Source organism: Lepidochelys kempii, chromosome 2, assembly GCF_965140285.1.
Source record: "Lepidochelys kempii isolate rLepKem1 chromosome 2, rLepKem1.hap1, whole genome shotgun sequence".
Classification (NCBI taxonomy): Eukaryota; Metazoa; Chordata; order Testudines; family Cheloniidae; genus Lepidochelys; species Lepidochelys kempii.
Window position 1 is genome coordinate 182,167,385 of NC_136381.1, and position 13,112 is coordinate 182,180,496.

Here is a 13,112-nt window from a genome sequence, read left to right on the forward strand (position 1 = left end):
CTGCTGGGTGTCTTTTGTGAAACGAATGTGATGGTGATGGTCTGTGAGCATGCCTGTGTTTCACAAATACCACCATCAGAACGAGCAACCTTCGTGGCAGATGCTGCAGAGACCAACTGCGGAGCAGTCCACCACTAATGAAATACCCTCTGATGTCAAGAGGCGATCCTTGCAGGTCAGGGTTGAGACACAATAGCAGAAGAATACATGAGGATGCTCGCACTGCTGCTGCCAGTGCTAATTCAGATTCTGTGATGGATAATCTCTCTCTCTCCCTCTCCCAGATGATCAATTTGGTTCCTTTCATCAGCAGTAAATTCTCATAAAAATAAATTCAGTTAAAAATGACTAGGAACTTTCATTTTTAAAACAGAATCAATAAAACTTGTACAAAAACTAAAGTGTCATTAAAGTCTCATTAACAGTCCAACTCACTGCCTTTCCTAACAACATTCTTTTGGCTCTCAATCAAGGCAACGTATGTTAATATGTAATGGCAGCTGCTATATTTTAAGACGTATCTCAAGTTTTCGACCCTGTTGAATGTAAACGATCTCTCAAAATTGCAGCTCCATCCTTAACTTGCTAATGGGAATCAGAGAAAGGAAAGTGGTTGTGTAAGAGTGCGATCCACTCGTGGTGTACCAAAGACAAAGACACCCCCACCCACAATCCAGAAGGGGTCAATGTACACCCATGCATCAGCCATATTGCTTCCAGTTTATTTAGTGAAGTAAAAGGGAACTGATATTTGAAACTACTTAGTTATATTGCTTGAATGAGTTGGTATGCATCATTTATTTGCATTTTCAATGCATGACCCATCATCTACTTATCTGGGGCTCTGGGCATAATACTAGTTAACCTTGATTAATAGATTTTGGAGGAACAAGCAAAATTAGGGGAAAAACACTCTCCCTATGGATTAATTTCTTTCTAAAAGTTGATAATAGCAACAAACAGTAAATTGACCTATCACACAAGATGGTGTTTTGGAAGGTCCATGGTTAGGCCCTGAGCTTGCACACATTCACACATGTTGTGTTCCTTTATGCAGAGTAGTCCCATTGAGTTCAGAGACCTTCGTTTGCCATTTCAGAAGTGTATGCGAGATGGCACTTGTATATACTAAACAGTAATGGAAAGTAACAAATAATGATTAAAAATCCAAGTTACCATAATGTTCACATTCTATACCATGTGTTTTATTAATTTAAAATAAAGTAATTTAAAGTCTCCTTCATACTATCCAATACATTACGTGCACATCTTGAAAGTGTAATATATTTATACAATCCTCTTTTGGTATTATTCATTTAAATAAAAGAAAGACAGAAAAAGAAAGACAACTAAGTGAATGGGAATGGATAGACGTGGTGCATTGACAGAAGGAAGCAATGCTACACAATTCCATGTGCTGTAGCAGAAGACAAGAGATAAATATCAGTACTTCTGAAAACCAAGCCCATCATTTCTGAATGCACTATGACTAAAAGAACTGGGGAACGTGGGCCAGCTTTCAGGAGGGACCTAATTTGGTGTGACACCAGGGTTCAGGAATAGAAGCTGGGGCCAAGCTGCTAGCATACAGATTCTAAAGTCTAAGCACAGAAGACTTGCCTCTCAGCATGCTAAATAAAATCTTTCCTACAACCCTGCTGGCCTGGCTTATTGTCAAAAAATAATGAGTAGTTACAGACCCTATTGACTAGGAATTGTAGGTGCTTCAATTTATTTTATTTATTTTAAAAATAAAACCAATTATACATATTTATTCGTCTGAGTGACCTAATTATTTCAAGAATAAATACACATAAAGAACAGTTAAAAGGCAAATCTTTTTACTCAATCTAGACAGCACACACTGATGACAAGGAAAGCACCATAAAGACAAACAGATGCCCTTTTAAAAAGGCAAATGATTTGCCCTATCTAAGAGGTTCCACTCACCGCCATAGCATACCTTGGTGTCAGGGTGTGGCGTTGCAGGGGTCTTTATATCTAGCACTTCCTGTTGACATCTTCTTTGGCCCTGTGATGGCCTATTTTGGCTATACCCTCCAGCCAGGTCACCTCCTTCCAGTCCTGTGAACTCTTCCAGGCTAACAGAGTCCAGATAAACATCCAAACATTCTGTCCACCCCTCTCGAGCTGCATTAAAGGCCCCTGTTCTTCACCCCTACTCCTGGGCACTGCAAAGTTCTTTCTTTGTTCCATTGACTGAACGCTGCCTCACAGGGCTTTTCCCTGGAGGTCATTCTTCATAGCAGGTTACCCAACTGCTTCCCCTCTCCAAGGACTCTGGCAGCTTCTCCCAAGAACCACTCTGTTTCTTTCAGGCCTTATCTCTAGACATCCTCCAGGAGGCTAACCTGCTCCCTGTGGAGCTCTCCAGCTTACCTCCACCAGGCTCTTCCCAGATAGAGGAAATGGGGCTGGGTTGAGTGGGACTAGAACTGGAACCATTAAGCCAGGTTCAGCATGGGATCTGGTAAACTGAACCAGGCAGCAGAGTTGGAGCCTGGTGTACAGCAGGGACTAGAAGTCAGCAGGGAGCCCAGTTGCCACTTCTGGATCACCTGTCTCCTCCCCTGCCCACATTGGCTTTGCCGGTAAGTTGCTCCTTCTTGCCTCCCAGTTTCCAAAACTCATCATGAATTGTGTGCTCTGAATGCATCTGCTCTGAAGATGAATGAGGGTTGTGTAATAGAGGAAACTGGTGTCTGTAGAACCCTGCCTCATTCATGCAGAAGTTGGAAGGTGTGTCATGAATGAGGCAGCGGCTTGCTTGAAGAGAAAGGAGAGTCTCATGGCTAAGGCAGTTGAATGTGGTCCTGGATTCTATTCTTGCTTCTGCCCACAGAATCCCTGTGTGATGTTGGGCAAGTCATTTAAATCAAAATGTTCACAGGTGGCCCTCAGTTGGGTATTCCTCATTTTCTGGAATCCTATCGTGAGACACCTGAGGTCTGATTTCATAAGCACTGAGCTCTCATAGCTGCTACTGAAATTGATTGCAACTGTGCTTTGAATAGATAATGAGCGAAAAAAAGTGTAAATACTCTGAAAAGTTAGGCCCAAGATGTGTCAAACTGGGCCCCCAAAATCAGACACTCCTGACAATTTTGGCCTTAATCTCACCATGCCTTAGGTCCTCAGCTGTAAAATAGAAATAATATTACAACAAAAGAGTGTTGTGAAGATGAATTTATTACTGTTTGTGAAGCCATCAGGTACTATGTTGAGAGCACCACATAAACACCCAGGGGGAAATTAATCTGTATTCAGGGCAGGGACCACACACAGTGAATACGGATAAAAAGGAATATTGATTAACTCCTCATTTGCTGAATGAGGCAGGGATTCGGGAGGGGACAAGGGGGAAGAAAGTGATTGTGCAATTAAAGAGTCTGCCAGTATAATGACTACTTATGGCTGTATTTCCCAAATCTGAGTGCCTTATTTTGAAGCCTTAACATTTTTTTAACATCGAGGTTTTTAGATACAATAGCAGATAAAGGGGAAAATAAGACAAGGTAACACAATCCAAGCTTTCCTATAACATACACAATATTTCATAGGATATTGGAGCAGCCCCAACATGGCACTGAGGCTCATCCAACGCTGGGGTTAACACTCCCAGGCATGACACAATGATTCCAAGCTCACTGGAGGTTTTATCTAATAACAAATGTCCCTAATTCTATAGCACATGCTATACCAACAGGCACATGAGTTTGAAGCAGTGAGTCTCTTACCTTCTATGTCATCCAGCCTTAAACCCTGTAGGTAAAGTCCCTCCTAGTGCAGGTGGACTCTGTTCCTTTCATAACATTTCCTTTCAAAGGCCTGCTTCCCTAATGGGGCTCAACTGTCAGCTCTGGCCTTCACGACTTGTGACTCCTACACTCCCTAATCCAAGCCCTTATCCAAAACCCAAGTCAAGTCCAAAACCCAAGTCAAGCCCTAATCCAACTACAAGCCCTAATCCAAAACCCAAGTCAATAGCAATCTTTTCATTGACTTCAATGAGCTTCAGATCATGTCCATATAAGACTTTTCATTCTTAGATCTCAAACAAACAGTATAATTATTCCCCATTTTGCAGTTGGGGAAATGGAGGCACTGAAGGGTAGAGTGACTTGACCCAAGCAGGCCAATAACAGCTGTGAATAGGACCCTGACCTCCCAACTCCCAGTCCAGTGTTCGAACCAATGGATCACGCTGTCTCCTCCTCTCACAAGAGATGGATACATAAACCTCATCACAGATCTATTAGAATTTCTCATAAATCCTTGATGGAAAATAGTATCATTTGTTGCTTGGGGGTTGTTGTTTTTGCTGAATCAGGGCCTTTATGGAGACAAATAGGAAAAACTGTTGTAGGTGGTGAGTAGGAAATAATCAAGCAACAATTTTTATCAGTGTAAAGATAATAAATATGACATTTATAAGGGAATAAATAATGTTTTTGCAAACATGCTCTCATAATCCTATTCTTACAAAATCATATTTGTACAATATTCTGCCAAAACTGCGTAGACACTTATAAACAAGCCTTATACCTAATGTCAAATTACATTTGAAAACTGTACAGTAACATATCCAGTACATTAATCTACATAATCACTTAGAATTCAACAGAGATATAAATTCTGACAACCTGTAGAAGGAGATTTAGTAGAATTTTAAATACATTTTATATGAACCTCAGGAGATACCACTAAAATTCTAGCAAAAGAAAAATAAGCAACTTTAAACATGCAATTGTAAACATCCCAGAAAAATGTTCTTTGACATTATTGGGCATTAACCTTAAACTGCATGTAAAATATCTCAAGTAACCAATATATACATTAGCGGCTCCAGACATCTAAGATGTATGCTACACAGTGTAATTATCCCTCCATTTTCTTTTTCTGTTAACCATTCTCAGGGTAATAAACAGCTACTCTAAACCAACAGGGAGACACAAAGAGCTTCAGTCTCCAGATTTGACACCAGTGTAATTCCATGGACTCTTGTGGAGTGACTCCTCATTTATATCTGTGTAAGTGCAAGGAGAATCAGGACCAAAGTTCAATTTGGTGGAGTTCAGATTCCTATATACACTTAGACTCAGACTCTCAAATGTATTTAGGTGCCTAAGTCCCCTTGAGAGCTTAACCTGCAGCCAAAACCCTTCATATGAGGAGACAGTTTCTCTTCTACACCCATTCTTTTGCTTCACCTTTTTTGCCTCTGCACTACTACACATCCATTTAGGGCCCGGGCCAGCATTCATTGACGTCACTGGGAGTATTTCCATTGGCTTCCATGGGCATTGGATCAGGCCCATGAAGATGACTAATACTGGAACTAAATTAAAACAATTAATTTCCTGTTTCAAAAATCCTCTTTCCTTCTTAAAGTTACACATATCACTTATTTCTTCCTTATTATATTAATTGAAGACCCATTTCACCTTCATGAAAATAAGTTAAATATAGCAAATTGCTTTCAAAATATTTGCTCTTTCTTTCTCTCACACAGAGGAATTCAGCCACAACAAGAATGATGGTAACAAACTATACGCTGAGTTGAGATATTTTTATTCCACTGGAATAGTACCAGAGATTCAGGCTTGGCAAGAAGCCAAAGCCAGTTATCCTTAATAAGCCAAGTGATTTCTTGAAAGATAATTGTTTTTTTAGCAGTCAGGTCAGTAGCGTGGATCACTTGCACTACTACAAAGACTGCGATAGTCCTCCACTAGAGCCATGGTAGTGTTATTCTCAACTCAAACCAGTCTTACGCTGGTGTAATTACAGTGACTTCAGTGAAGTTATTCCTGATTTACACCCATGCAACAGCAGAATTAGGCCCACTACATTTTTACTTTTCATCAGCAAAAAGTATGAAAATAAAGCTGGAAATTAGGCAGTCCAAAACCTTCAAGCACAAAATCATCAGATGCAATCTCTCCAACCCTTTACAACTTTAATGCCAACTAATGCTAGAAAACATCTGCAGAGCTGGAATACTCTAGCAGGTTTCAGTGGCATGCACCTATAAAAGCCCTGATTATAGAAATAATAATGAGATACCAAGCTATCATGGTATTATTGAGCCCAAGAGTTTAGGACTCGAGCCTGCCAGGAACTGAACACTCTGGCCCTGATCCAGATTGGCATCTCCTTCCTTTGAAGTTTTTAAGGTCAGGCTTGACAAAGCCCTGGCTGGGATGATTTAGTTGGGGATTGGTCCTGCTTTGAGCAGGGGGTTGGACTAAATGACCTCCTGAGGTCCTTTCCAACCCTGATATTCTATGATTCTATGATCAATGGGATTATTTATATGCTCAAAATTGTGCATCCTTAAATGTGCTTTGTAGGATTGGGTCCAGCTACTTACCTGGAGTTAGGGTGTCCTAAAAGGTTTCACACACCTTTTTCTGAAATATGGTACTATCTATCACTGGAGTCTATAGAGCATTGGCTTGTCAGGTCTGGCAATTCTTATATTCCGATAATTTCACTTGGACGTGCAAAAAAGGAATTATACTGATGCTGCTGGAATGATATCGTATGGTGTTAGGAATCAAATGGGGGCATAGTAAATAGTACAAATCCATAAAATATTCTACTCTCCCTGAAAGCCACCGATCCCCTTCACAGGGATCTGCATAAATCATAATAAGATTTTTGAAAACAAATGAATGACTACTCAGATTCATAATTCCACACTTAAAATCTCTTACAATTTTTAAAATGCAGCTTTATGTACAAATTAACAGCTGCAAAGTAAGATCTGCATTGCTGAAAAACTTGTGAGCTCTTATTGTAATTATAATGGAACAACTGGGGATTGTTTTGTGATCATTGAAATATATATCCCATAGAGAACCAAAACATGCTTGTTATATAGCGGGAGCACCAGGCAGCCCTCTTTGACTTCTGCAGGCATATGCCTAATCCTGACCCAGGAAATAAAACCCTTTTCCTAACTTCAGATCTCTTGTTCCTATTTTGGTCACAATCCCAGCTCACAGCAGAACGTAAGTATGTCACGTACCATTTATGGAGGAGGAAATCACATGTTCAGATCTGAATTGAACGCATTCTCTAAGAATGACAGTGTAACTATGATGAGGAAAATTCTCCGATTACAATGACTAGGTTCTTTTTTCCCCACTCTTCTCTGACCCTTGCTTCAGTTTGCGTTGCTGCTTCTCTCATTGCCTTATGTTATTGCACCATCTTCTGAACACAGAGTCAAGGCTATTTCAGGCATCCAGGTATGGTCTGGATTTTACAATCTACTGCGGATAATTCTATGCAATTCTTAAATATGGTATTTGGAGCTCAAATACCACAGTGACAAAGGCACTAAAAATTCCTAATATGTACAACTATCTTCATTGGCTAGGGACAGGAAGATGAGAACAAAAGCATTGTGTAGTGTCCATACAGGTGTATGCCTTTTTCCAGGAAAAAAAATTACACAGGAAAATGTCTCTCTGAGTATGTCTACACTGCAATGTAAGCCCAGAGTTAGTGGGACTCAAATCATCTGAGCCATATTAGGGAACCCTGGACTTGAGCATCTACATTGTCTTTTTATCCCTAGGTTAAGACTTTTCTGACCCATGCTCTGGGCTAGGCATCCACACTGCAGTGTGCAGACCCATGTCAAAGTAACCATATCCCAGAGTCCCTAGCACCTCCCCTCCCCCCGAAATGTGACTGCTCTAGCCCTAGGAATGAGGAGCTCTGTGGGAAATCTTTACTGCTCACCCTGCACATTACCAGGAAGCAGTTTGCTTTGCAAAAGGCTAGATGGGTTTGCTCTCCATTGCAAACCCAGGAGGCTCTCTGATAGCATGCTTGCAGATGGGTGATCAGAACACAATGGGTTAACGCTGACCTGAGTTGCTACCATTCACCAAGGGGTGGGGCAAGGTGTGTGTGCTTCCATTTTCAATAGAGTGGATTGCAGATTGTTGGGATAGACAGGACTAAGGAAGTTGTCACATGGAATTGTGGGATACCTGTAGCCAGACAGCCAGCCCCCCCCCTCTCAGACCAGCATTGCTGGGAACACAAGGGAGCCAAAACAACAGGGCACTTAACATCAATTCCAGCACAGCCTTTGAAGCTGTGAGAAGCACAGGTGTGCTGCTACAATGTGCCTCTGGGAACATATACAACGATTAGGCTCACAGCAGACAGAGAAGCTGTGACAGACATGGCTCTTAGCCCCTACTAAATAGCGTGATGCACACACCCCAACATCCTAGGTGGGAAAATATTTACCCTAATAAAAGGAATGTCCAGTAGTCGAAACTTATTGTTTCTCTCCCTTGCAAGTGTAAACTACTCTTGCGAAAGCTGGCGTCGCCCAGACAGACCAGCCCCAATTTGGCATAAGAAAGGAGAAAGAGAATAAAGGAGTACAGAGGTATAAGTATGGGACCTACAGCACCATGATTTTTGAGTGCTTTTCACTATCTGCTGGTCAGATAAGTGACAGCCTCCCAAGGCTTCTGCAGCTAAGAGGGTCCCTAAGCCTTGTCCTTTATTCGTCTTTCCGCGGAATTGAGTGACCGATCCTGGCTTGGCACCGCTGGAATCGAGAGATGCAAGGAGGGTAAGAAGCACCCACACCTGATCTCCTATCTTTAGTGTACACATATTTTGAAATAGAGCTCTATACTTTGTTTTCTTTCTTTGGGATTGTGGCTTCAGTTTTGTAACTTGTTTGTGTGTGTAACATCTCTACATTTAAATAAGTAGGCACTAGCAATTTTGTAACCACATGATTAGAATCTAGTTTAATAAATTTTGGTAACCATTTGTGCATAAGCCTGACTTGTTTCTCTGGTTTACTGTAAAGCAGCCAACACAATTAAAGAACCTCAGCCGTTTTGGCTATAAAGCCTGGCCATTAGGTGAGAGTACTAAGAGCCTAGCGTTGAGTTGTGCTGCCTCCACGGGGCAAACTCTTGGGGCACCTGTCAGTCAATCCTGACTGCCCACTGCAAAGGAGCTCTGAGCTCTAGCAGTTAAAGTCACGGGTGTGGAGAGGCTCTTAATGCTGCCATTGGGGCACCTGTCAGTCAGTGTTGACTGCCCACTGCGAAGGAGCTCTAAGCTCTAGCAGTTAAAGTCACGGATGTGGAGAGGCTCTTAATGCTGCCATTGGGGCACCTGTCAGTCAGTGTTGACTGCCCACTGCGAAGGAGCTCTGAGCTCTAGCAGTTAAATCACGGGTGTTTAGGACCTTGGGGCATCCGTCAGCCTAGCCCGGGCTGCCCGCCGCGAAGGGACAGTGCGTCCTAGGGTTAAAGTCACGGATGGTATAAAACGGGCATAGCTGGCACCTCACCAAACATCCTTGGCCATCGGCTAACAATACCTCTGGATGACTCCCAGGACCTGAGTCAAGCAGGGCTGCAGCTACACTGCAAAGCAATAGGGCTTGAACCCTGGCTCCCAGCTTGACTCAAGCTTGGACCTTGCAGGGTCCTGGGACCCTGGGTCAATTGCAATGTAGCCATAAGAGGGGTCAGCCTTGAGCCACGGCTCCAGCATGGGCTTACCTTGCATACCCTCTGAAGCATTCTTCTCTCAACACAAGGCTTCCTGAAGCAGTGGAATCAGGGAACACAGGAGAAATGCATCCTAACTCTCTGTGTTTCTGTAAAGAACACATCTCCCAAATGTAGAGACTTTGTCAAAAATACGTTCTTAGGTAAGAGTCGTCTGAGGCTAACAAGGCTGAAAGGAGCTTCCAAGGTTTGACCATCTTACCACTGCATCGCCAAATTCTGCTGCTTAAATCTGATCCTTCTACTCTTCTGGCTCTGCATATTTATGGCACGTTACTCTGTCATTGCAATGGACCCCTAGTGTACTTTGAAGAAGGGCAAATAGAAGGTTTCTAACCAGACACCCAAAGTCCATTTTAGTAACACTAAAGTGTTGTGAGAGGCCAGCTGGAGCTCTCCAGTTGTTTGTACCTCTCCTGCACCAGAGAAGCAAGTTATATCTTCTAGGGTCGCTGCTGGAAATGTCTCATCTCCTGCAAGGAAATAGCTACCTATGGGTAGGATATTGGGAACCCTTTCATTACCATCTTTTCACTTTTAGCAGATTCACAACTTTTTTTCCGTGTGAAAGACCTTGCCGGAAATACTGAAACATCTACAGAGGTTTGTGATACACCCAAATTATTCATTTTGAATAGTATTACCTCTCCATGGTTCACAACTCCCAGCAATGACACCGATTAGATCAAAAAAGAGCAGAAAGAAAATACAATTATACTAATGTATTTTGTCAATAAATTGAGACCCTTTGGAACAAAGGCAATGGCAAAACTTTGGGATTGCTTGAACCCAAAGCAGATCTTCTTACACTGGTAAATAACACTCTGCATTCTACCAATGAGAACCAATATACCATTTATATTATATTTATGTTTTTAATCAATTGACCTCAAAGCACTTTACAAAGATGGGTAAATATCAATTCCATTTTCTTGAGATGGAAACAGAGGCACAGAGATTAAATGACTTGCTAATGGTCACATGACAAGACAGTAGCAGAGCGAAAAATACAACTCTGGTCTCTTGACTCCCAGTCCTCTATTCCACCCATTGGACTACAGTGCCTCTCCATGGGCTTTTCTTTTAGACCATTGTTTCATTAGAACCTGTGCTCTCTTGAAACAGGCAGCAGCCTTTGAATTTGCACCAAGGCACACTAACAAATAGGCATAAGCAATATCAAGGTTTTAATGCACAAACTTGGTGCAGGTATCGGAGTATGATTTCTATCCAAGAATATCAAAACAGCAACCAGTACATTGTTCCTGATCCAATGGCTAAAAATATGCTATCGTCATGGCATATTAAAGCTGGATCTGCTTTGCAAATGACAAAAACAACATCCATAGCCATATACCAGAAGTTTCCAGCTCTAGTGTACCAGGATTAATATTTCACAGCGGAAGGATGGCAGGAGTCAAATGAATTCAGCACCTCTGAGCAGCTCTATTAAGGAGGCATCTGTGGTGAAATTTTTGCTCCCGTAAAATTAATGGGAGTTGTGCTATTGACTTCAAGCAAGTCAAGACTGCAGCCCTATAATATTTTGGGAGGAAGGGGAAAGGCAAATAGCTTCTGCATTCTCAGCTGAGATTGATGCTGAATTCCTCAGCTGGGCACAGGGCATTACAGATGTTCATGTGGAATTTCTGCTGACTAGAACCTTAACAGTGATACTCTGCCCAGTCATGCATGGGTCTCAGGGGAGGATGAAGCAGCCTCTTTCCCCCCATGAGCAGGGCACAGTACAGCCCTACCATTCCCTTGAGTACTCGGCAAAGGAACCGTTGGTACCCTACAGCCCCAGAGTGTAATAACTAGGAAGGTATGACAAAGCAAAGCTAAACTACGATGTATCTGAGATGATACACAGGTCAGGGTCCAAACTGAAGCAGTCTAGCCTAAGCGTTTGTTTTTTCATAGAAACTTTGGGCCACACCTAGGCTTCATCTGGTGTAAACTGGCATAACTTTATTTACTGGTGGAGCTATACTGACGTATAGCAACTGAGGACATGTCTCTTTACCTTTCATTCATCGTGATCATTCAGAACAAAACCTGATGAAAAACCCTCAGGAGATGCACAGTATTCCCATGAGCAGTTTGTGTGTGTTGTGCTTAACCTTTGTTCATTTTTAAGTAAGTTTTATTGATGGATTTGTAAAAATAAAAAATACCCACTTAATACTAGAGCAGGGCAAATAACATGTTCAATGGATTAGCCTCACTCCCACCCCCACCGTGGAATATCCCAAACAGATTGCTATTTCCTCAGATTTAATTTATATTTGAATTTGTTAACAAATATCATTTCATGTTTTTACTCTATGGACTGATTGCAAACATTCTGAATTTCAGCAGCATTGCTACATTGTGTGATTGGTTAGATAAGTATTGTTTCTGTGTCCCGATTGGATGAGCACTTGCACATTTACAGTTTGGTTTCCAAAAATACTTGCGTGTGTGACTTTGAAATTTGCTTTCCATAAACCCTTTTTGCCTGTAAAACTTAATCACTTGAATATTCACAGAAAAAACAAACACAGAGTGCTCATGAAGTGACCAAGTCAAATTTAAAAAATTTTAGACAAACATTCATGGAAAACTTTTGGATTTATTGACCCAGCTCTCTTTAACACTAGTGTATGTAGCATTTCGCATATGATTATGCTGTGTTAGATCTGCTTACCAAATAGCTTCACCCATGACACCATCATAACCATATATAGAATCATAGAATATCAGGGTTGGAAGGGACCCCAGAAGGTCATCTAGTCCAACCCCCTGCTCAAAGCAGGACCAATTCCCAGTTAAATCATCCCAGCCAGGGCTTTATATAACTAGAAACTGTTAAGCCCTTTTACTCAGAGTGAATTCAGACACAGTGAAGCTGCTGTTGAAGTAGATTAAAGTCCTGATTTTTCTTCCCAGGCAGTATGAAGTGCAATTTCAATTCAAGTTAGAGAAGTTTCAATTATAGTGAAGTAGCGCTGAGGGGAAAAAAGGTTACTTCATTATAAGTTCACCTCAAATGCCTACTGAAGGTTCCCATTGATCAGACCCTCCTGGAGGTTTCTATGGCAAGAGACATGTAACTTGCCCTACCCCTGCTCCCCAGCTTGAGAGAGCCGTACAACATAAATTATGATATCTGGTGGAATCACATCTCACTGCATCTCCATTGGGAAGATTTCAGCAGTCAAGCAAACTTCACAAATCTATAAGTTAATGAAGATAGATGAAATTGGTGAGCTGCTGGTATTTATCATTTAACATTTTCTACATTGTTCTTTGGGAGAATTTGCCTTTGGGTTCTAAACATGCTGACCAATTAAATGAGTTACTAAGAAAGGGAGCCAACATTATTTTAAGTATCAAGCTGCAGCAAAATCAAATTGCATCTCACTTCACAATATTTAGATTTTGTTAATCCAATAATATTTCTAAGAATGTATGAAACAAAACCAGTGGCTTAAAACATGGCAAGGGGGCTAAAGTTTTTTTTTCTGTTTCTTTACTGTT

The 13,112-nt window shown here is 41.5% G+C and overlaps 1 protein-coding gene across 2 annotated transcripts in view; it reads right to left on the reverse strand.

Moving 5' to 3' along the window:
- The window catches only part of BMPER (BMP binding endothelial regulator), a 263,953-nt gene that overhangs the window by 62,893 nt on the left and 187,948 nt on the right, over positions 1 to 13,112 (reverse strand). The window lies entirely within an intron of this gene.